The sequence below is a fragment of the Ambystoma mexicanum genome, chromosome 10 (assembly GCF_040938575.1).
Source record: "Ambystoma mexicanum isolate Mex_15411 chromosome 10, UKY_AmexF1_1, whole genome shotgun sequence".
In the NCBI taxonomy this organism is placed as follows: domain Eukaryota; kingdom Metazoa; phylum Chordata; class Amphibia; order Caudata; family Ambystomatidae; genus Ambystoma; species Ambystoma mexicanum.
Window position 1 is genome coordinate 887,462,820 of NC_090932.1, and position 21,651 is coordinate 887,484,470.

Consider the following 21,651-nt stretch of genomic DNA (forward strand, 5'->3'; position numbering starts at 1 on the left):
TACCAATACAACAAACATTTTGCTTGAGCTCTACGCTGGGGTAAGTGACTCCCCTTAAGCGCAATCCTATCCGGCCCCACCAGTCTTGGATTTTTGCTTATTCTTGTGCTCCTTGGCGCTTTCCCTCCCTCCCCATGCAGCTACCCACAATGCAGTCTAGCTGCAGAAATAAAAGTTTGTATGGGTACGTACCCTTGAGAGTGCGCTTGGACTATAATTTATAACCAATTGCAAGCTGCTTCACCAATTCCACAAGGTCTACCCATAAAGACCTTAGGACAGAGAATAGATTGGTATTGGCGAATAACTGACATCCTGGATTGGTTCCCCAACCTATTTTCAGGATTGCATCGAAGGTAATAAATAAAATGATTTTTAAAAAGATGGCTTAGGAATTTCGATTTGAGGGAAACAATGCAGGATGTCCAAGCACCATTAAAGACTTATTAGCACAACGCACCAGCCATTGACAGGTCTCTTGGGACTCAACCTTTTATCATCAAGTACTATCAGAAAATTGTTTCAAGATATTCTCACAATCAACTTCAACACCTGGTCACCACACCAGTTGAATTTCAAGGCCTTGAAGAGGACCAATTTCGAAACACGTGTCGGCCAACCTTAAGGAAATTCACCTACAGATGAATAATTGATATTGTTTTACTTTCATTGTAAAAAACTGTATACCCAACTTTAAGGAGGTAGAGCGCGATTCGCCAATACCAATCCATTCCCTGTCCTAGCTGCACACATACACATACCTGGACTACGGTCCCCAAGGGCGTTCAACCAATAGCACTTTGCCAATAACCTAATAGAGATCAGTAACCATCTATACTTTCGAGAGTTACTCTAGAGGAAAGAGATGCTGTAGAAGTGGTGGGCATTGTGCAGCATTCATCTATGTGTGTGAAAAAAGGGAATGCCTCTTCACCCATCATCAAATAGATGGAAATAAATAAATACATTTTTTTTTAAAAACACATTGCTTACCCGACTAGAAAAGCATGACTGCCTTGAAATCCTTTTCTTCATGTATTTCTCTACTTTCATCCTCCACCACCCATTAATTATTCACCAGGAACTGCCAAAGGCTCAAATTCCCCATCCTTTCAACTACACAGAGAATTCTCGCAATCAAAGAAAAGCACATTAAAGAGTGCCATTATTAGAGTTATTGCCTAAAATAAGAATTAAAAAGTAAATTCAGTATGCTTCAAGTATTTGTGAATCAGGTCTGTACCCAAAAGCATTAATTTATAGTGGGCTTGCTATGATGTGCCTGCCGGATGTGTCCATATTTGTGAGTGAAGCGTCACTTGGTGCTTGGTAACTTCCTCCAAGACTCACCCATTGTGGCTTTAACTAGTTGCATCTGCTCGCTAATAAAATTAGAGGTGGGTGTTCTGGAGAGGCAATACGTTAACTGCAGAGCTGTTGTACCAAAATGCTGCAGTCATTTTGTGTGTGTCCTTTAAAAGACAAAGCACCCGTTTCAGTTTCTTAAATGTAAATATCAACCATAGAGTCTACCAGCTTGCAGACAGCAACATGTACAGGAAATCATAGGGATCAGAAATAGGAGGGTATGCAGGGATAGAACCCATTACCAAAGTGATCTTTACTGGGGGGAACAAAAAGTAAATAGCAGGAAGGCCTTTGCTAATATGAGCCAGGCACTATCCTGCAGAAGGGTCAGAGGTTTCCCCCCACGCCCATAAGCATTGCTAGTGTGCCATAAATTATGCATTACAGCTGAACTAGTGCAGCACTCATAGCTGTGGAAAAATCCTGCAAAAAAAGTAAACCAAGCCATGGATACATTTTGCAGAGGCATGGTTTCTCACACATGCGCCACCGCCCGATACATATTACTTAGAGGGTCGGGTGCACCTATCTGAGGAAGGCATGGACGTATGTGTATGGAACACTGTGGGGGCATTGGAGCAGCAACAGCGTTAAAGCCAGAGAGGGGCAGCTAGTAGGAGCATTTATCCCCTCCTTGGTGACAGTTTGAAAGGGATCAGCCTGATCAGTAGAACAGTCGTCGTGTGGAACTGGGAAGGAGTCACCCCACCCATGAAAAGGGGGCCTCAGTATGCTGAACAGCTAGGGCGCCTTAGGGCAGTGGCCTTCAAAAGGGGGGGGGGCCCAAAAGGATGTCCAGCAGTGGGTGGCTGGAAGGATCATGGTGACTGTTTTTAATAGAAAGTATAAGCATTTATGGCAGGGGGCAGAAACTATATTTTACTCAAGGGGGGTCTCAGCATTAAAAAAGGCTTGAAGACCGCTGCCTTAAGGGAATAAAGTGACCTCCCACTTTTAAATAGCAAAGCAATTAACAGCACTCCTTCACGGCCAGATCCGAAAACTCCCGCTATTGCACCAGTCCTCTGATCCACAAGCCTGCTGAAAAAGATCAGGAAAAGAAAGAAAATAGCTCCAAGCTCCACTCACATCTAACGAGAATGATCTGGTCCCATCATTAGAGAGAAAAAAAAAAAATATATATATATACACATACATATACACACACAAAACCAACATCACCATAAAAAGCATTCACCCCAGATCATCATAAACCATGAAAGATATTTTCTAAATTAATGACAGGGATCAATAGCCCTAGCAAGCATTTAATAAACTTCACAGGCAAACTAGCTTCAATTAACTGCTGAGGTCAAGTGGTTGGAAAAACAAACCGCATGGAAGGGGCAATAAAATCCCTCCGGGAACCTCATCAACCTATATAGAGAACGTGACATAAGTACAACTAGAACATGCAGTAATCCTGAGTCCCTGAAACTTACACTTGTATATAAATCATGTAGCAATTTCCCCAAAGTGTTGAACAAACTAAACGTAGATGGAGTAGAGCACGAGTCATGAGGGAATTTGAACACTGTCCCCCGCGCATACAGGCTGGCACAACTAGCCCTACTGTGAACCAAAAAGGCAATGGAAAACAGGGGTGAACAAGCCCTCTATGTGTTCTCTAAAATAAATGGCGTAAAAAGCTCTGCCTCATGGGTATAGCATCCCTAACTTCCAGCACTGAATACAATTATATTCAAAAGGATTACAATACAAATCGGACAGTCTTTGAATGCCAGACAGTTCGCTTTTTATGGGGGAGGGGAGGCAGCTTTACAGAAACTCTTTAGGGGCGCTCGTACACTTTTCACATTACACAATCTCAAACTGATGCACATACTGTAAACAATCTTCCCCAGCTTGAACGAGGTAGACTGTGGTGTGGGGTCAAGACTCAATGCAAATACCGTTCAAAATTTAGCCAGCCTTCATGCCAGCAAAACAAAACTTTGCCACCCTGCTTCAGAATTAAGCAACATTAAAGATGCTGCGAATGTCACACAGCTTTCCCCACGAGCCACAAAGCAAAAATCCCCACACAAGGGAAATCTATGCCAGCAGGTGTTTGTGCACCAGCCTGCAGCTGTCTGGGCAACTTATTGAAAATTACAAGCACTGTGCCCTTTATATAAAAGACACATTCTCACAGGGGCTACGCGACACTGCAATGTTCTTAAGCAGACGACCAAGTCAAATATTACTGGGCCCGTGCAACTCTTTCCTTCATAGTAATCACGGGAATGATTTTGCTCGTACCCACTGAAGTTGCGGTCATGTTTACGAGTTGTATAAGCACCATACCGTACGCATAGCAATGACGCACACAAGGGCACAGCAAGCACGCCGATATGGACCACTTTAAAAAGCAACCAGAGATTTTGCAAAGGTTTGTTTAGTACATTAAGCTTCTGCCGTTCAAGCCCACACGTGCACTGTCCCATAGGCACTGGGGAGGGTCTAAGTGCTCTTCCAAACTAGCAATCAAAATATATGTTGCGGTGCCAGCAAGATGGGTGGTTTTTTGCATTTTTTTAATAAACATTTTAAAAAACATTTTCTTGATAAGATCTCTACAGCAGTGGACTTCTAACTTTTTTGACCCCCGAGCTCCCCTAAGAATAAGGTATCCGGCTTGGGCACCCCTATACACATGGACTCCAAAATGTCGGTTGGGAGCGGTTATCTCTTGCTGGTGTAGAATGGTGCCCCAAATTGAGGTGTGGGTGCCAAACACAAAATTATTTCAAAATCATCGCTTACAATAACTCGAATTAGATTAGAGGGCAAATATTTGTAAACGTAGCATTCTGAATTTTTTGCTACAGAGGACTTGACTGAAAGTAGTGTTGGATATTTATTTCCTACAGTAACATTTGACATATTTGTTTCTTAAGTACAACAACTTGATTACCATCAATGCAATCACATGCACGTTGGACAGTGGCATACTGGAGAACTAGCATGAAGGGTGGGCCTGTATTTCAGTAACCAGCCTGTCACTATTGGGCTCAATTTTTGCAATAGCCAATCACAGGTTTTCTTCCAGCTTTGACCAATATTTAGTCTTTAGGGCTGCAAGTGCTGTGAATCCAATATCGCAAAGGTATGAGGTGCTGACCAGTACATTTGGATAAAGTTGGAAACCCTGCATTTTGCCAAAATCCACCCAAAGACAATTTTTTGAATTGGCTCTCCAGTAGGCAGTCAGTTTGAAGCTTCATTAGTCCCTCAAGGAGGTGTATTGGGGAGGTGGGCCCCTATGTCTGCTAGGAAAGGCTGAACCACTCAGTCATTGATGCTACAATTGTCCTATGGAAAGTTATTTGAGACTGGTTCTGAGATGGGTTCCTATTAGTTCAGCAACACATGAAAGATCACACTCCGTCTCTTCAAGAGCATCTGCTAATAATGGAAAGACATCGGAATGCAAACATCAACCCTCCTCCTCCAAAGCTCCAGCTTCTTCTTGAATGCTGACATTTTTGCATTTGTGGCCAATGATGTGGTTTCTTTTCTGTGTCTTGCAGGGAAAGGTTTAGAAAATGTAGCTTTTCAAAGAGGTCGCCATAGTAAACTAACAGTACAAGCCAGTTTGAATCACAGAGGCTTTTCTTTCATCTGGTCTAAAACCAGGAGAAAGTGTCTCACTTTGTTCCACAGTTCCTAAAAGTGATTTAAAACCTTTCCCCCTGGAGAGCAACCTGACCTCTGTGTGAAACAAAGAATCATGTTCAGCTCCCATTTCTGCACATAATGTGGTAAACAGACAGGCTCTTGTGTGGTGCATCTTAATAAAGTGTACAATCTTTACAGCAGACGTTAGCACCTCTGAGAGTTCATTCCCCATATTGCGCACAGGCAAAGCTTCCTGGAGGATCACGCAGTGTGTCCACAATATATGTGGAGCTACTGCCAACACTTGCTTTTAACCCAGCTCTAGCACCACACATTGAAGGAGCACAATCCATGCAAATACCAACACAGGCCTCCCACTTTTGGCAGTGGGAATTTAGGAAGTAGTTAATGTCAAAGCCTACAGATGCAGTTGCTCTGCCCTGAATTGGTTTAAAAAATATTTCTCCAATATTTCTTTCCCACAGCAGTACCACAGAAAAGCAATCAAATGTGCTTTTTTGAAATGTCAGTGGCCTCATACAGAGTTGTATCGATATCAAAGGACAGGTCAGTGATGCAGCGGAAAATGGTTGTGTCGGACATAAGTATACTTTTGCATTTGTCTGCTGCACCGTCACTAAGCATTACCCTTTTGACAACGAGAATTGTTGGCAGAATTACTTTCTCAGCATTTGTAAAGGGCTTTTTGTTTTTGCCCAGATAATGTGGTAAGAACCTTCCAAAGCATTTGGAGGTACTGAGGCCACATTTTTAACAGTGTCTTTTTGCTTTTGTATGCCTTGCAGCTGCCGTACAAACAAATCCCAAAGTCCCCAAAAGAAACCATGTCAACAGCTGGGGACAAGTCTCAGAAGACTCACTGTTCAGATCGTGAAGTTCCAGCTAGAATTATTTTTTGAAGTGTGGTCCTGGACTAGGCCACAGATTGGCACGCAACCCACACCTGGATGCACATTGCAAAAGGTTGATAATTCTACTCAACCAATGGTACATAGGGAAAAGAAATCCTTACCTGCCTGCGTGACTGGGTTAAGTGCGTCACTGGATTTTTTTTGCTGGGACACGGTTGGTTAGGTTGACACACCAACGTTTGGAGCGATGCTGCTGCAATAAAAACAAACAGTTAACCAAGAAATGGGTCTACCTGAGACTTCAAAATGAAGATTAGATGAGCAGGGATTAAAACCAGCTCTTGGGTGTTAGGCATCAGCTAGAAAGCAGGACGCAATGCTGGGAAACCAGGAGAGAGTACAAAGTGCACTGTAAACACAACTCCCACGAGACGTGAACTTTTAGTATCGCCCAAAACTGGACATGAGAAATCCCTGATTGCGACTCCTAACTATACCTTTAAAATTGCCCCACTATCACCCGCAGCAAAACAGTTGTTAAAAAATAAATTAAAAAAAAAAGGCATTCTTACCGTCAGCAAGTCCTACTACAGATGTCAGGATTTGTTATGGTGCCATCGCGGCTGGGGACTTAGCTGTCCAAGATGGGATGATAGTGCCAATTTGTGTGCCAATTTGTGTTCCTGCAATTGAAAAAGTTCAATAAAAATATCACAGACGTACCAGATTGACAGTAACAATATTTGCGCACTACACTCTGCCAGTCGGCACACATCCTCCCTGCACACGAAAGGGACTTAGTATGCAGGGTCCTACCGGGAAATCTTCAAAGTTCCCTATAGGCCAGTCCACCCCAACTGGCAGAGCGAACAGAGCAGTCAGAGCACATACCTGAATACGTGACTCATACTCAGCCACAGAGACAAAAAATAATAGAGAGAGAGTATGAGCATCAGCTTGTTATATTTTACCCTTTCTATTCCCTGCCTAGAATAGTTGAGAAGTGCAGCCTGCTGGCATTCCAATCATTCATCTACATATCTTACATAGAATACGACACAGTTGTTCTTAATTCACCGAGCTAACTTTCAAACATCAAGTAATAGCCATGTAGCGTTTACTGCAGTTCAGTGACAGCACTGGCGTAGCAGCAGACTGCCGCAGCTGCCATGCCAGACACGAGGGCCCCTGGCTTCTCTGCATCATATGGTGCCCCACGCAGGCGAAGGCCTGGCACCCACAGCAAGAAGATAAAAATGAATTGCACTTTAAATCACTTCTATGGCAGCGGTACACCCAAAGTACTGTTGGTAATGCAGTGATTTTAGTACATCAAGGGATGCACAGACTTGCTCTATAGTCGATGACTACCGGGGTAGCTCAGCAGGTGGACAGTCCGTTGCTGAGATGTTATATATGCAAAATATAATTATGTGTATTGATATATTGTTGTTTCTTTTAATGTGTTTATGGTTGGATTTATCCAAACTTCAAAACAACAAAATATATGCAAAACGTGTTAAATCAAATGTTTTTGCACTTACTTATAAAAAAGCAAGTGCTATAAAACGTGTTTGGCCAAGGGATGGGGTGGGGTATTTCTGCCTCTGTACTCAAAACCAAAAGTTGTCACCCATAAATTAACCCAGTTGAATTTCCTAATAGCTGCTGTCAGCACAATGGAAGCATTTATTTGTGATGAACCAGTTTGAAACACACACACAAAAAAAACACCACCTCAAATTAATCTAGTGAATGCATGTTCCAGCAGCGTGTTTGAAAATTACTGTTTCCTATGAACGTGTAAAATGCACATTTGAAAAACAATGTGTCGAGCATGTAGAACGCCTACTTTCAACAGTGATTTAAGTGATGTTCATGGCCCATTGATTTTCGTGGTGTTCCTTTCAGGACAGAAAAAAAAAAAAATGGGATGAGCAAACAGAGCCAGGAAATGCGCGAGAGACGGCTGGGGAAAGGAGCACCACAAAGATTAGGTTACCGAGCCCACAGCTTAACTCTGCTAAGCCTGGGGCTTTGTAAAGCCTGGTCATGGCTGAGGCAGGCCGAGTCCCGAGATCTGGACAGACATCTGATGCTGGATCTCAGATCTGGCCCGAGCCGTTCCATGGACCACAAGGGTGACAAGGCAGAGGGGCAGCCAAGGCAGGGGAAGTGGTGTTGTACGATATCCGGCTCCCCCACTGCAGATTGCTGGAGCACAGCAATCTGCCATGGGGGAGCCGGATAGCATACAACATCAGCAATGTGTGCTTCGTGTCCGTTCGTCTCCTCTCCCCTGTGGCCGCCAAGGTGGGGGCTCATAGGGAGAGGGGAGCATGGGGACCAGCATTGCAGTGATCCGGCCCCCCTGCTCGCCCCACACGTTCACCTTTGTGGGTCCAAAGGAGGAGAGGGAAGCAGAGAGTCCGGCAAAGGCCTGAAACGCTTGCTTCCCAGCACCCCGTCCAACTGTGGTACTAGAAGGAAGCAACAACACAGCGTGTACGCGCAATCCAAATGCAGGAAAGCGCACATCCAGGATGCTTTTATTTGCCGTTTCGTGGCCACGTCTCCATGACTGCATGAGGGGGGGCCAATGGCACGCCATGCACAGTTGTGAGGGGGAAAAATATTTTCTCGCCGTCCTGGATCACAGGCCCCACAGATTGAAGACCTATGCCTACAGTATGGCTATTTTTTAAGGCAAAATACTCAATTGTTATCTTGCTGGTAAGACTATATGGGAGTCTGCATTTTCACTGCATACTAGCAAAGCATACATGCAGGCACCTAGTAAGACAACGCAGGGAAATAAAGGAACTCTGTCCTATACAGACAGCGGAAGAAATGCTGGGGGTGGGTTCGTAGAAGAAAAACATTTTGTAGTACAAACTTCCTGGCAGCACTGCGTGGTAAAGTTATGGACATTTACCTGCAATTTTCAAATCCAAACCCCTCACCTCATGAAGGCAGTAAAGTTACAGAAATCATGCCAAGGGAACTTCAGCATGCCGCTCTACATCCAGAGCCCTGACCTGCGCCACACTCGTCTCCCCCTCTGGTGGGGGCACATATCATTTACAGAGCAGGGGGGCTCGGCAGCCCATGCCCGCATGAGCCTATGCAGCAATGCAGAAAAATAAAGCAGGCGGAAGTGGTAAAAATGGGACCAACATGGGGCTTAATGTCCAACTGGGTGAGCGCATTGCTGTTTTAACAGTGACAGCCGTTTTGCGCAGATCGGGGCGAGGAATGATGGCGTATAATCCGACTTGCTGCTGGCAGCCGAATTTGGATAAAACACCTGTCTTGAAATTCCCTTGGCGTACACTGCACGGCCACAAAACAAATCACTAATGTTTGGTTGTGGGGGGTGTAGCCGGGATGGTGATAATACCTGCCAAAAAGACACACAAAGATCCGCTGTTGCTTAACCAAAATAGGAAAAACAAACCCACCGGCACCTAAATATACCTGGCGCTTCGAAACACTTAGGAGACGTATAAGCGCCTTATAAACATACAATAAAAAAATAACTACCTGCTTACAGGGCATGGAGTGGTCCTTCCTCCGTGATTCTCTTCCTAAGCACGTATAGACGTCGTACGTGAAAACGTCAAGACGACTTAAGAGAAATACGTGAAATACGTCATGACGCCGTAAAGGCATTTTAGAAAGTATCGGCAAACATTTAAACAAACACAATGCTATCGGCCCATTGGGTATTCAAATGTGTGATTGATAATGGAAGCAATACAAGGCCTCCCTTTAGCCTTCTCTGCCACACATTACAAAGGATCAAATGAACAACTCCCTTCCGGGAATGCCTACTCGCCCCCCCCCCATGCAAGAGAAAAAAATAACAACTGTTATACACGAAATTCGTACACAAATGCGTCTGCATAAAACACATATCCCTGTCTGCTGCACATAAATCCTCCACCCCACCTCCTCTGCAGCGGGGAGGGTAACGAACTATTCGCTGTACTGTTGACTGGTACAGTGGAAGTCCTTTTGGGAAGGGAGGAACGTGCTGTGCCCAGCCCCACTACCTAAACACATCTCCCCCGGGCAAATCGCCCAGCAAAGTAAACCTCAACACTGATGCACATTACAAACACACAGAAATACCCGCTTCCAAATATTGCCGCGCTGCATTAAAGTAACAATCAACATGAGATAACTTTAATACTTACATAAACCAAATAACAATCAACTATACAGAATGTGCTTTGTAACGAAAGAATCCTTCCCGCTCGTGCAAAAAAGATGACAAGTGAACGTTGAAACCCACGTGATCTAGAGCAGCCCACATGATGAAGTGGAGGCGGAGCGTTGCTATGGTCCGTTTCACGGATGGGAACTAGACAGTATCCTTTATGAAACGCTATGTTCTGTTTCCAGGCAGCATTGGTGAGTGCATGTGATCCAGCTCTTGTAGTGAATTTTATATGCATTTCTTTTCGCATCCATTAACTTAGACGTTCTCGCCCCTTTGTTATATTGTTAACTGGAGCCCTTTTGCAACCTGAGGAAATTAAACATCAGGTTTTGAAATTACACAGGGCAGCCTGTTGTTGTTCGTATAGTAGACACAGTAGATGCTCAGAAACTCGGTAAGGTTCATGCCTTGGAATGCTCGCTGACACAGTAACTGTTGTGCAGCTACTACAAAGACGCTGCTCTGGTGTAAGTGACTAGATATATAATGAGCAGGCCAGTTTCTTGACCCAGGCGAAGCGGGCGGCTGCTCAGGGCGCAATTGCCCCGATGGTGAAATTGCCCCAGTCCCTGGAGGGCAAAATTTCCCTGGGTGTGGGGCGCAAATTGCCGTGGGGAGAAGAGCGGCAGCTGCTGACTGGCAGACAGTCGCAAAGTATTCGCGTAATGTTACGGAAGTCAAAGCCTCTCTGAACTTAGGCGCCACTTGGGATGGGGGCATAAAAGGGTGCTCTTCTTGGTGGCCGCCCGCATTTGTAATCCTGCAGGAACAACACACCATGGAGGAAAAAAGACGGCTGCCTTTGAGCGTTTCCCGGCTTCCTGCCCCGAAACTCCAATTGCTTTCTACCCGGACCCGTGCGCAAAGAAAGAAGACTGCATTGCCTCCCCAACTCGCTTGTGTGCATAACTACTCAGAAAAAAGGTAGGTAGGTACAGCCCAATGCTTCTGTTGATATTTTAGAAAATGTTCCTTTAAACTGTGTACATAGCTTTCGGCTGGTGCTCAAACAGTAGTTTGCATAGTTCAGAGTGCGTTCTGGACAAGAACGGGGAAATGGGAATATTTTGTTTTACACTTTCCTAGCCCAGATTTTTTTCCAACGTGTAGACGCCTGTCTCGGTTGGATCGAGTGCGTGTATTGGAATCGCTTTGATTTGTTCCTGCTTCCCCTTTAGAATGTGTCCCACGCCTGAAAGGGTAAACAGCAGAGCATAGCTTCACTCTGTTCTGTCCCAAAAAAAATCTAAACAGCAGAAACATTTCTCAGAGTGGAAAGCTATATTGGAAGTTGCTGCTGTTCTGGGCACTTTCAGCCGCAACCTTTCTTTGTTGGTTTTAATTGGACAGGTTTGAAACTTAGTATTGTTTTCTGCAGTTCGGAGAACTTAATTTGTTTAGAGTTAGGATTCGGGGCAGGAACATATGCAACTAATTACACTTCTTTTCATGGTTACATTGAAGTTTTATCCCCATGCAAATTGTTCTTCGTTCTGGTGGGAGTCCTTTCTCATACTGAGTTGGCTGCAGTGGTGCAGCTAGGATTTCTGGACAGGGTGAACTTGTGCTGTGTACACGTGTGCCTATTGTAAAGTTCCCCATAAACCAAGGGGAATATATTTGATGAGACAGTTTGTTTGCTTTTGCTCGGTCCTGCGGACAAGATCTTAGTTTGAGCTTTGATGGTACATCTTAATTTCATTGTTTAGAACAGCAAAATGGTACTCCTTTCATCGACAGGGCAAGGATGATTGGCAGAAAGGTTCTGGCCAGAATTAAAAAATGCAGGCAGTGCAAAGATCTCTGGAGGTTTCCATGCATGTGTAACTGGCCCTATGGGGGTGAGCCCTTCGCATGGACAGATGTAAATGTTTTCTGCTGCACAACAGTAACCTGCATATAAAATAACTTTGAAGTGTGAACATTTGACCACTAGTAATGCAGTGAGACCAATTCCCACTTTTTGTCGCAGGCTTTTTTTCACACTCTTGTTTCTTTAAAATAGGCAGAAGAAGCACTCTCGAATCCACTTTTACAGGGAGTTGCCATTTTTATGCATTTCATTTTGCATTCCTGTAAAGGTTATATAAACAGGCCTACATGCACCAGAATGCAATCTGATATGAGGTTTATTATTTCAGTCCGGAAATTGGACTACTTGAGATCCTGTCATGTGGGTTGAATTAATTTGAAAAGTTCTACACATGCCCCTGAAGGCCATGTGCGATGGATGGATGGTATAGTGAATGGGTTCCACTTCTATTTAAAAGGGTTTCTGCCTTAATAAGTGACCAAATGTAAGGTGTCTTTCACTGTAAGAGATTATGCCCAGCGGGTGTAAAGCTCAAATAAGGACGGCCATGCAGACAGAGTGAAAGAGATTGAAGTGGGACAGTCTTGAAATGGGGAAAATCTTCCTCGGGACTAGCCCTTGAGAGCAACAATTACCCAGTTCAGCCCAAAATACAGGTTCTATTGCGCCGAGCAGTGAACTCATGCTAGTGACAAATGACACCTTCAAAAAGTTTCGCATTTATTAGAAACAGTAAAATTTAGCAGCCTCTTGGGATTCAAGTTAGAGAAGATTACAAAACACAAAACTTAGAGAAATATAGAGAAACATAGAACATAGAGAAACACAGTCTTACGCCCCTTCAATCAGCACTGGGAGACCCTGGCCCTCATAAGCTAGCTGTTGCCAGCCCTGCTCAGATGACAGCGCTGCAGGGTGCCGACAGAGCATCAGTTCCGGACACTCGATTTTGCTCGAACCAAGTCCACGGATCGATCTCCCACCTGAGTCATGTGGGCATGCATTTTTATAATCTCGTGCTGTCAGTCCATGACGCACAGTTCCAGAACTTTCCCTGTGCAAAATATAGCCGGTCAAGTGGCACAGCGAGTAGAGCGCCCGCCTTGACACCCGTGCAGAGCCTGTTAACGCAGGTTCGAATCCCGGCGGGGCCAAACTCAGCCTTTCATCCTTCCGAGGTCGATAAATGAGCACCACACACCGTGGGTAATAATAAGCAGCGCTCAGATACCTGAGGGTTTGTAGCGCTATATAAAAGCCTAATTAATTATAATTATAGGCTTGCTCATGGAAAAACCCAACTCTGTGATGCTCCCTGCTCGCTCCTACTCCTCCCTTGGAGCCCTCTCTGCGAAAGCACTGGAATGTCCTTATCAGCGTGTGGGCAAGGCCGTACCAGGCCTTCTAAGGGAAACAGGATTTGTTTACGAAGACATGCAGGGCTACAGTTAGAAAGGCAGAATATTCTAAGAGAAGCCGAGATGAATTAACCCCATGTGAGCAAGCTCTAAAAGGCATGCGCTCATAGCTTAGTGTTCATAGCGCTTAAGATTGGCTATCTAAGCGCTATATAGGTGCCATAATGCTCCAAAAACTCCAATAATGTCTCTATTAGCTACAGAACTGGGGCCTTTGCCCTGCCTGTCTATCTGCAATGCATAATGTGACCTACCACCCCTACTAGGCCTGCATATTCCTTGTAGCTCACTACTGCGTATTGGAGGTGCTACAACAGACTATGGTCAGCATTTAGCACCTACTTTGAATAAACTATTGGCTTTCAGCGGCTACTGCTGTCATCTAAAGCCCTGATTGGCAAATTTGCATTTTGTGTATCACGACAGACAGAAAACAAGGTAGTCAAGGAAAAGGTGTGGAAAGCGAGATTAAGAAAGGGGGAATGAAAGAGAGGAAAATATAGGCCCTATGAGGAAGCAAAATGAGAGCAGAGACTGCATGTGAGAAGGGGAGGCAATGGGCGGTTAAAGGGCAAGAGTGAGATGGAAGAGAGCTAAGGGAATGCGTAGATATTAGGCAGAAACCTGTGCAGTTCCCTTAGGGACCACTGCAAAAGATTTAAGACTACAGGTGTTTGGCAGTAAACCCACTTGGTAGCAGTCTGTACCACACGGATTCACTTGGTAGCTGTGGCTGAGCAGTCAGACTTCCCTCAAGAAGAGTTAGGCAGTATACAGAGTATGCACAATAGGTCAAAAGAACACAGTAGAACAAGCAAACACTGACCAGAGCTTGGTGTAAAAGAGATATCATTATTTATTTAAAACACATCTAGTTAAACGCACTGGCACTAATATCGAGCAAATCAAAAACACGGTCACTAAAAGATATACACTCTCTTCAACGATTATTAGACAAGTCTTAAGTAAAGCAACACTTATTTTCAGACAGTGGTGAGCGCTTAACGAAGATGGCACTCTAATCAATTGGTTAAAAAGGGAGAGAACGGCAGAGCAAAGATAGAAACAGATCCCAACACTTTTGGAAGAACACAGTAGGAGAAAAAGGCAGGTTAAAACCGTAAAGTCAAAGTTAGCAAGGCCGGACCCACTTTAAGAGGCTCCGGTCGAAATGTGTCCAAAGTCACACGGTTAAAAGTGCCCAAAAGTCTTGCAATAAGTTCAGAAAGAGTTGGACCAAAAAGAAAGGGACCAGTTAGATGGTCAAGGCAGCCAGCCCAGTCCAGAAGGTTAAAGGAATGGTTCGGCCAAAATTTTTTAAATAGGCAATATTAAAAAAAACGATTGCCATTTTTTTTTTCGAAGTCCCTATGTAAAATTTTGAGCAATTCAAGCTCAAAGATAGCACATGGGGGCATCCATTTTGTGAAATGGATGCCCGCCGCTGTGCTCGCTTTGGCTTTTGCGGCACTAATGAAGGAAAAGCCAGCCAGCTGTAGTAAACAAAAGCTACCACTGGGTGGCTTTTCCTTCATTGGTGCTGTACGCGGAGGACGGGGACCGGAGACTACAGGCAGAAAAGCTGCAGCTGCATCTCGGTAAGTGCTATTTTTTAAAATAAAAATAAACACTAGCTGCGTTTTTTTTTCCGGGCTCCTCCGAAGCTTTAAAAACGTTGTATTTATCTTTGCGGTAGCTTTTGAAGCAACCGCAAACATAAATACAACGTTATTGTGTTTGAAAACGCTGCAGTTTTTCTTTCTAAGTTTCTCAGGCTCCTCCGGCTCGGAGAAGCCTGAGAAACTCAGAAAGAAAAACCTCAGCGTTTTCAAACACAACTGCATTGTGTTTCTGCCTGCCGTGGCTATCACTTTGGGAGCACCGGAGACCCAAAGTGAAGGCCAAGGCAGGCAGGCACAACGCGGTTGTGTTTACATGCCGCAGTGTTTCTGCCTAAATCTGATTTCCCATTTGGGGCTCTCGGGCTCCCCATGGGGGCCCGAGAGCCCCAAATGGGAAATGCTAAATGCTGCAGTGTTTCTGCCTAAATCTGCTTTCCCATTTGGGGCTCTAGGGCTCCGGAGCCCTAAAGCCCCAAATGGGAAAGCAGATTTAGGCAGAAACACAACGCGGTTGTGTTTGAAAATGCTGCGGTTTTTCTTTCTAAGTTTCTCAGGCTCGGAGGAGCCTGAGAAACTTAGAAAGAAAAACCTCAGCGTTTTCAAACACAGTAACGTTGTATTTATGTTTGCGGTCGCTTCAAAAGCAACCGCAAATATAAATACAACGTTTTTAAAGCTGCGGTTTTATTTCTAAGTTTTCTGGGCTCCTCCAGCCCGGAAAACTTAGAAAAAAACCGCAGCTAGTGCTTATTTAAAAAAATAAATAAATAGCACTTACCGAGATGCAGCTGCAGCTTTTCTGCCTGTTGTCTCCGGTCCGCGTCCTCTGAGTCCCGGCACCATTGAAGGAAAAGCCACCCAGTGGTAGCTTTTATTTACTACAGCTGGCTGGCTTTTCCTTCATTAGTGCCGAAAAAAGCCAGCACAGGCGGGCAGCCATTTCACAAAATGGATGCGCCCATGTGCTTGCTTTTTCAATTTTGGAGCTTGAATTGCCAATCGCCAACGTCAATCATTTATTTTTATTTATTTATTTATGTTGCCTATCTATTTTTGAAATAAACATTTTTGGGCGAACCATTCCTTTAAGGGATTATTGTTAACTTGTAGCAATTTTTAGAAAGGGCGGCCTGGCGGACACGGTACCTTAAAATGGTGAGAACGCTCCAGCGCGGGCAGTTGTTCCTGGCAGCGGGTGCAAGTCGGTGCTTCGTCCGGGGGAAGAGAGGATCTCGTCGGGGAGGGAAGCAGGAGTCCGTTGCACTGCCGGGGAAGAAACCAGCCGCGGAGTTCTCAATTAAAAGGAGCGGTCCTTATATTCGCGGTCCAGTGGTGAGTTGCTATCCGGTTGCCGGGGTGCTTGGCACGGGCAATTCGACCACAAGACGTCCTGGGAATGCGAGAAAAGAAGGTAAACTGGTTGTGCCCACCAGTCAGGGGAAGAAGACTCTCCAGCAGGGAGATCTCCTCTGTCGTTGGGAAGTGGTGAGTCGGTTCAGCAGGGCTCCACCAGTGGTGTCGTCGTAGCAGGTCGGCTCAGCTTCTCCCTCGTCGGATTTTCAGGTCCTGTGGCGACTTAGTTCCAGTCCCCAAAGCCCTGCTTTTATGCAGCACACCCCCATTCACTCAGCCTAGCTGTCAATCAAACATGCTAAGTGGTGAGCCTGGGCCAATCGCACAAGAGTGCGACTTGAGTTACCAAGGTAACTCAGTCCAGGGTGCCTAAACCCCATTCCACACCCCCTGTGGTACCCAGACAGAGTGGCACCACTTTTGGAGGCTTCTGTGGAGAAGCCTGCCAAAAAGTGGAACAAAGGGCTCGACGTGGGTTGGAGTCACAGAAGAGAACACAAACGCCATTTTAGAATCGAGTTCTGGCAAAAAATACCAACTGGCGAATTAATATTAAATAAATAAACCGGCGGTATGTTCGAGGCTATAAGAATTAAATAATTAAAGTTGGTAGTCTCGAACAATGGGAAAATCCCATAGAGATATATTCGTGGTTGAATATAAAAAGTAGTATCCACTGCCACCAGCCAAAACTCGATCAGGGAGGACGGAGACGTGCCCCCTCAAACAACAGAGCCCGGGGCAATCGAATTGCCCCGACCAGTACGTCCACAATATGATGGTTTGTACTGGTTTCTGTTCATAATTTGGGACTAGCAAAGCCAATGGTGACTTTACATGCCCTGGGAGACAGTAGTCAGTCCCAGGGTATGGAGTCTATGTTGGGGGGTCGCTACGACACCCCTGGGTTACGGCACGGAGGGTGCTGTGTAACCCATATCAAAAAAACACATGAGACCCTATGGAGTAAAAGACCCCATAGCCCATAAAACACATGGAAAGTTAAAGGAACACCTCAAATCATGTCTAAGAGTGGGAGCAAAAGAATCTCACTCTTAGCAGGAGAGAAAAAAATAAACCCCAAAAATCCAGCAAAGCTGCTGGGGGACTCACTAGGTTTGGGAAATTAGCCTTACAGAGAATTCTCCCTAACAGTAGATGTGACTCGCAGGAGGAGAAGTTGAATTGTAACTGGGAGAGAGCACTGTGACAAGGACTGGGTAGAGACCGCTGTATCACACTTGCTGTGAAATGCACACCGGAATGTGCAAATTGGCTAAGCTCCAGGGCTGCAAGAGGACTCTTTGAAGTGGAGTCCAGCCCTCCATGCTCACATGTTTCGCCAGAAGAGTTGTTTGCTGACTCGTACCTTTCCTTTGGCACAGAGCACCCTCTGGGTACTGAAAAGTGAATGCTCATAGATGTGCCAGTAGTCAGGCTGTAGTGACTTGCAGCCTATGTGGGATGTTGGTCCTAGGTGAAGTGAGGGATGCTCTTACCCTCAGGCCACACCCTGCATTTTATTTACCTTAGTGCCCATTGCTTCAATTTGGTGAGGAACCAGCGTTCCTGTGGTGTTGTGCTTCCTCACCTCTGTATTGTTCCATTTCAGTTTTTGCTTTCTTAATGGTTAAAACAAAGACCATGGATTCCAAAATGCCGCTTAGTAAGAGGGACGTATTGGATCACGCTTTGTCTTCAAGCAGACTACTCCATCCGGCAATTGCTTCCAGGGGACCCTCTGACCTCTGCAGGGTCACTACATGGGTCACATACCCTCTGCATTACAAAGCGATGCAGAGTTTTTCTCTGGATTGTGCCCAGATTTTCGCGTGGAGGAACAGTGTTTAGACCAGGCCCATGCTGCAACCCTCACCACCGCATTTTCGAATCGGATAGCAGTGGTGCCCGGTATCCGGGAGGCCGCTTCATGATCAATCGGTGAGTTGCATGTTATTCACCAATTCAGGGATCATAGAGCTGCTGTCCTCTCACGCCGACGCCAAGCTCATTCCTCCAGAGAAAACATAGAAATCAGTGACATTTCCCTGGGCCCTGCAGTACTGGTACCCTACACTCGTATGCCATGCCCTCATTTTGTGTTTAAGCTCCTATGTTAATGCTGGATACATGGAGCAAACAACTGAATAGGTATTTTGCACTGCCATTCAGTATCGGAACGTAACTTGCAAAAACAACACCCTTATGAGGGGTTTGCAGACCCCTCCAGCTCAGCTTTTATCCTTCATTGTAACTTCCAGGAATGAGGAAGAAATAAATATCGCTGCTGACTGCTTCTGGCCGCTGTCTGCACCAACACATTGCCTGGACGTGTGCGGTCCTGGGGACTGTATAATCTTACCCAACTCACAGGGATTGCGCCTTCCGGACCCATTACTCTATATATTGTCATCTGGCCACTAACTGGCTGTGCTTCGGTTCTCCAAGGCCTGACAAGGCACCAGATACATACATGCGTAACTCATCCCTGAGAATGACCTGCTGATGCTCATGAAGAAGCAGGTACTCTCCAGTAAACACATAAGATCTAAGGGGTCCCACAGAGGATCCCGGTCTGGCCATCACATAATCTTATTGGCAAAAAGATTCTAGGGCGCTACAACTCAGTACAAGGAGGGGATGCATGTCGGGGAGTGGGGACACACAGAGCCAAATCAAACAACCGCAGCCCCATCAAAAAACTGCAAAAATGGCTTGAAAATCATTGGGCAGGTCTCAGATCTCTCTCTACGTCTATGAGCATGCCAAAACACTCTTCCTTTCTAACGCAGCAAATAACGCCCACAGAAATGGTGGCTCCCAGGCAGGAAGTGCTTTGAAGAATTTCAGACGTGGTTCACCTCAAACTTTCAATCACAATTTACTGCCTTTACGGCGGATATAAGGAATTCACTTGCCAAAGTTAGCAGAGAAATAACATCTTTAGCCAAACGTGTCGATGTAAATGAACAGGCCTTTCTAACCCTGAATGCTGAATGCAAACAAACGTACATAGCAGTACAAGATCTAAACAGGATAACACATAATCTGGAACTTTAATGCAAAGATCTAGAAAACAGATCTCACTGTTCTAACATCTGGATTAGGAACCTTCCGGAAACAATCCAGGACTCAGAATTGAAAGACGCCTCGACCCAGATATTTGCAAACATTCTACAAGGAGAAGAACCTACAATCATACCCCTTGACAGGGTACACCCGATTGGCCTAAAAAGATCTGATCCTGGCTCTCGCCCCCAGACGTTCTAGCTGCTTGCACATTATATTTTTAAAAAATAACTTGTACTCAAGGAAGCAAGGGCTGCCGCGACAATCACATACAATGGCACTGAAATTCAGCTATACCAAGATCTATCTCGAATAACTCTTCAAAAACGCTTTTTGTCTTTTTTGCAAATACTCAAAGTTAGAGTGCCTGACTTGGAACATTCAGGGGTTAAATTCCCCGCATAAACAGCGAAAGGTGGATTCCTTCCTTAGGTGGCACCAACCTGACTTGGTGGCGCTTCAAGAAACTAATATTTGGAAGGCAGATAGATACAAACTCCGCCTACATGGCTATCCCACAATAATTCGGGCAAATGCCATGAGCAAAACTGCAGGTGTCCTGATAGCTGTAAGGGGAAGTAGTGATCTTCAGATACTTCACATCCAAACACACAGGGAGGGTAGATATGTTTTTGCGATTCTCACAGTGTCCACTATCAAAATTACGGTAGCGACAATATATGCTCCCAGCTCGGATCAGGACATTTCTTTTAAACATGTGATGGGCTTATTGGAGTTCTTTATGGTAGGAAACTTGCTACTACTAGGGAACTTTAATCTTACATCGGATACAGTGTGGGAGAGAAGCAGGCAAACATACAGTACTCCACCTACCCCATCAGGCGGGATGCAGGGCATTTTCACTAACCTATCTTTAGTGTGCATTTGGCTGACTCTGAAGGGAGAGGAAAGAGGTTACTCCTTGACTATGCGTGGTCCTCTACTCCATTATTGGGCAGCATTACACAAATTATCATGCATCCAATAACACTCTCAGACCATGCCCCAATTACAGTAATATTAGATATCCCAACTTCTAAGTCTCAACTCTGATCCTGGAAATGACCATGTGCTTTACTTCAAGATCTAGTAACAAGAAATGAAATACCCGCGCATGTTACTGAATTCGTCGACCTAAATCTATGAGGGGAGATGAAAATCAATACCATCTGGGATACGTTCAAAGCTACTTTAAGGGGTATCCTCATAGCTGCTGAGGCCAAGAGACGCAAACAGCTTGTGGCTTTAGAGCTAGAACTGTAAACTGAATTATCCCATATCATAAAAAAGATTGAACTAATATAGGCCCTGGAATGCAGAAAGAATGTTGTGCTACGCCCGGCAGACTAAACCTTCACCTCTCAAAGAAAGCAGAAAAAGCTCTATTGTTACTTAAGCAGAGGTATTACATAAAAGTTAACAAAACAATCAAAAAGCGGTCTCTAGGACAATAAAACAAATACAATTGCCCTCAGGAGAGACAACCTCTGAAACTACCAGTATCCTAACACAATTTCATATATTTTACTCTAATGTATATAAATCAGATAATCCAGACCCTCTCACACAAATGTATTACTTAAAATTGATGGAACTCCCTAAACTTACAAAAACCGAAATCCAAAACTCTGAAAAATGTTTCACGACTGAAGAGGTTCTACGAGTTATACATGAACTTCCACTCAATAAGTCTCCTGGTCCAGATGGCTTTTCAGCTAGGTTTAACAAAAAGTACAGCAATATTCTATCTCCCATCCTGACCAAGCTGTTTAATTCATTTTTGCAAACAGGCCAAATATCACCTACCATGGAAGAAGCAAAAAAATATTTTTTTTTCCTAAACCCGACAAACGACCTGACAAACTGTGGGTCCCGCCGTCCCATTGCACTTATTAATTTGGATGCCAAAATGCTCACCAAGGTATTGGCAAATCGAATTGTAGATACCTTACCCTCACTAATACATAATGACCAAACAAGGTTCATTAAATCTAGGCAAACACATGACCATATACGCAGAGTTTTTCATATAATGGAGAAGGTCGAGAAAAAACTGATCCCTGCAGCCCTGGTCTCTATTGATGCTGAAAAGGCGTTTTACCGCGTGGAATGGTCTTTTTTATTTTTGACGTTAGAAAAAATGGGATTTGGTCCAATTTTCATTAAGTGGGTCGGGACAAATTATCTAAATCCTTCCGCAAGATTGTCAATAAATGGCCAATTATCCTCTTCAATCCCGCTTCAGTGCGGTACAAAACAGGGCTATCCCCTTTCCCCAATGTTCTATGCA

The 21,651-nt window shown here is 44.7% G+C and overlaps 1 protein-coding gene and 1 long non-coding RNA gene across 6 annotated transcripts in view; one reads left to right on the forward strand and one right to left on the reverse strand.

Annotated features, from left to right (window-relative positions):
- SENP5 (SUMO specific peptidase 5) overlaps nt 1–10,166 on the reverse strand; it is a 362,099-nt gene extending 351,933 nt beyond the window's left edge. Inside the window, exons 1-3 of one of the 5 annotated variants that reach the window (XM_069618625.1) lie at nt 10,061–10,166; nt 6,434–6,544; nt 6,023–6,111 (exon numbers count right to left, since the gene is read on the reverse strand). The gene's annotated coding sequence lies outside the window, so the exon portion shown is untranslated. Of the gene's footprint in view, nt 1–6,022; nt 6,115–6,433; nt 6,545–9,404; nt 9,503–10,060 lie in introns of those variants that run through there. The other 4 variants (XM_069618622.1, XM_069618626.1, XM_069618623.1 and 1 more) reach the window with 4 other exon arrangements.
- Nucleotides 10,167–10,291: 125 nt separating this feature from the next.
- Nucleotides 10,292–21,651, forward strand: part of LOC138491838 (uncharacterized) — a 238,042-nt gene continuing 226,682 nt past the window's right edge. The window contains exon 1 of the long non-coding RNA XR_011276092.1: nt 10,292–11,010. This is a non-coding gene — a long non-coding RNA (uncharacterized lncRNA). The remainder of the gene's footprint in view (nt 11,011–21,651) is intronic.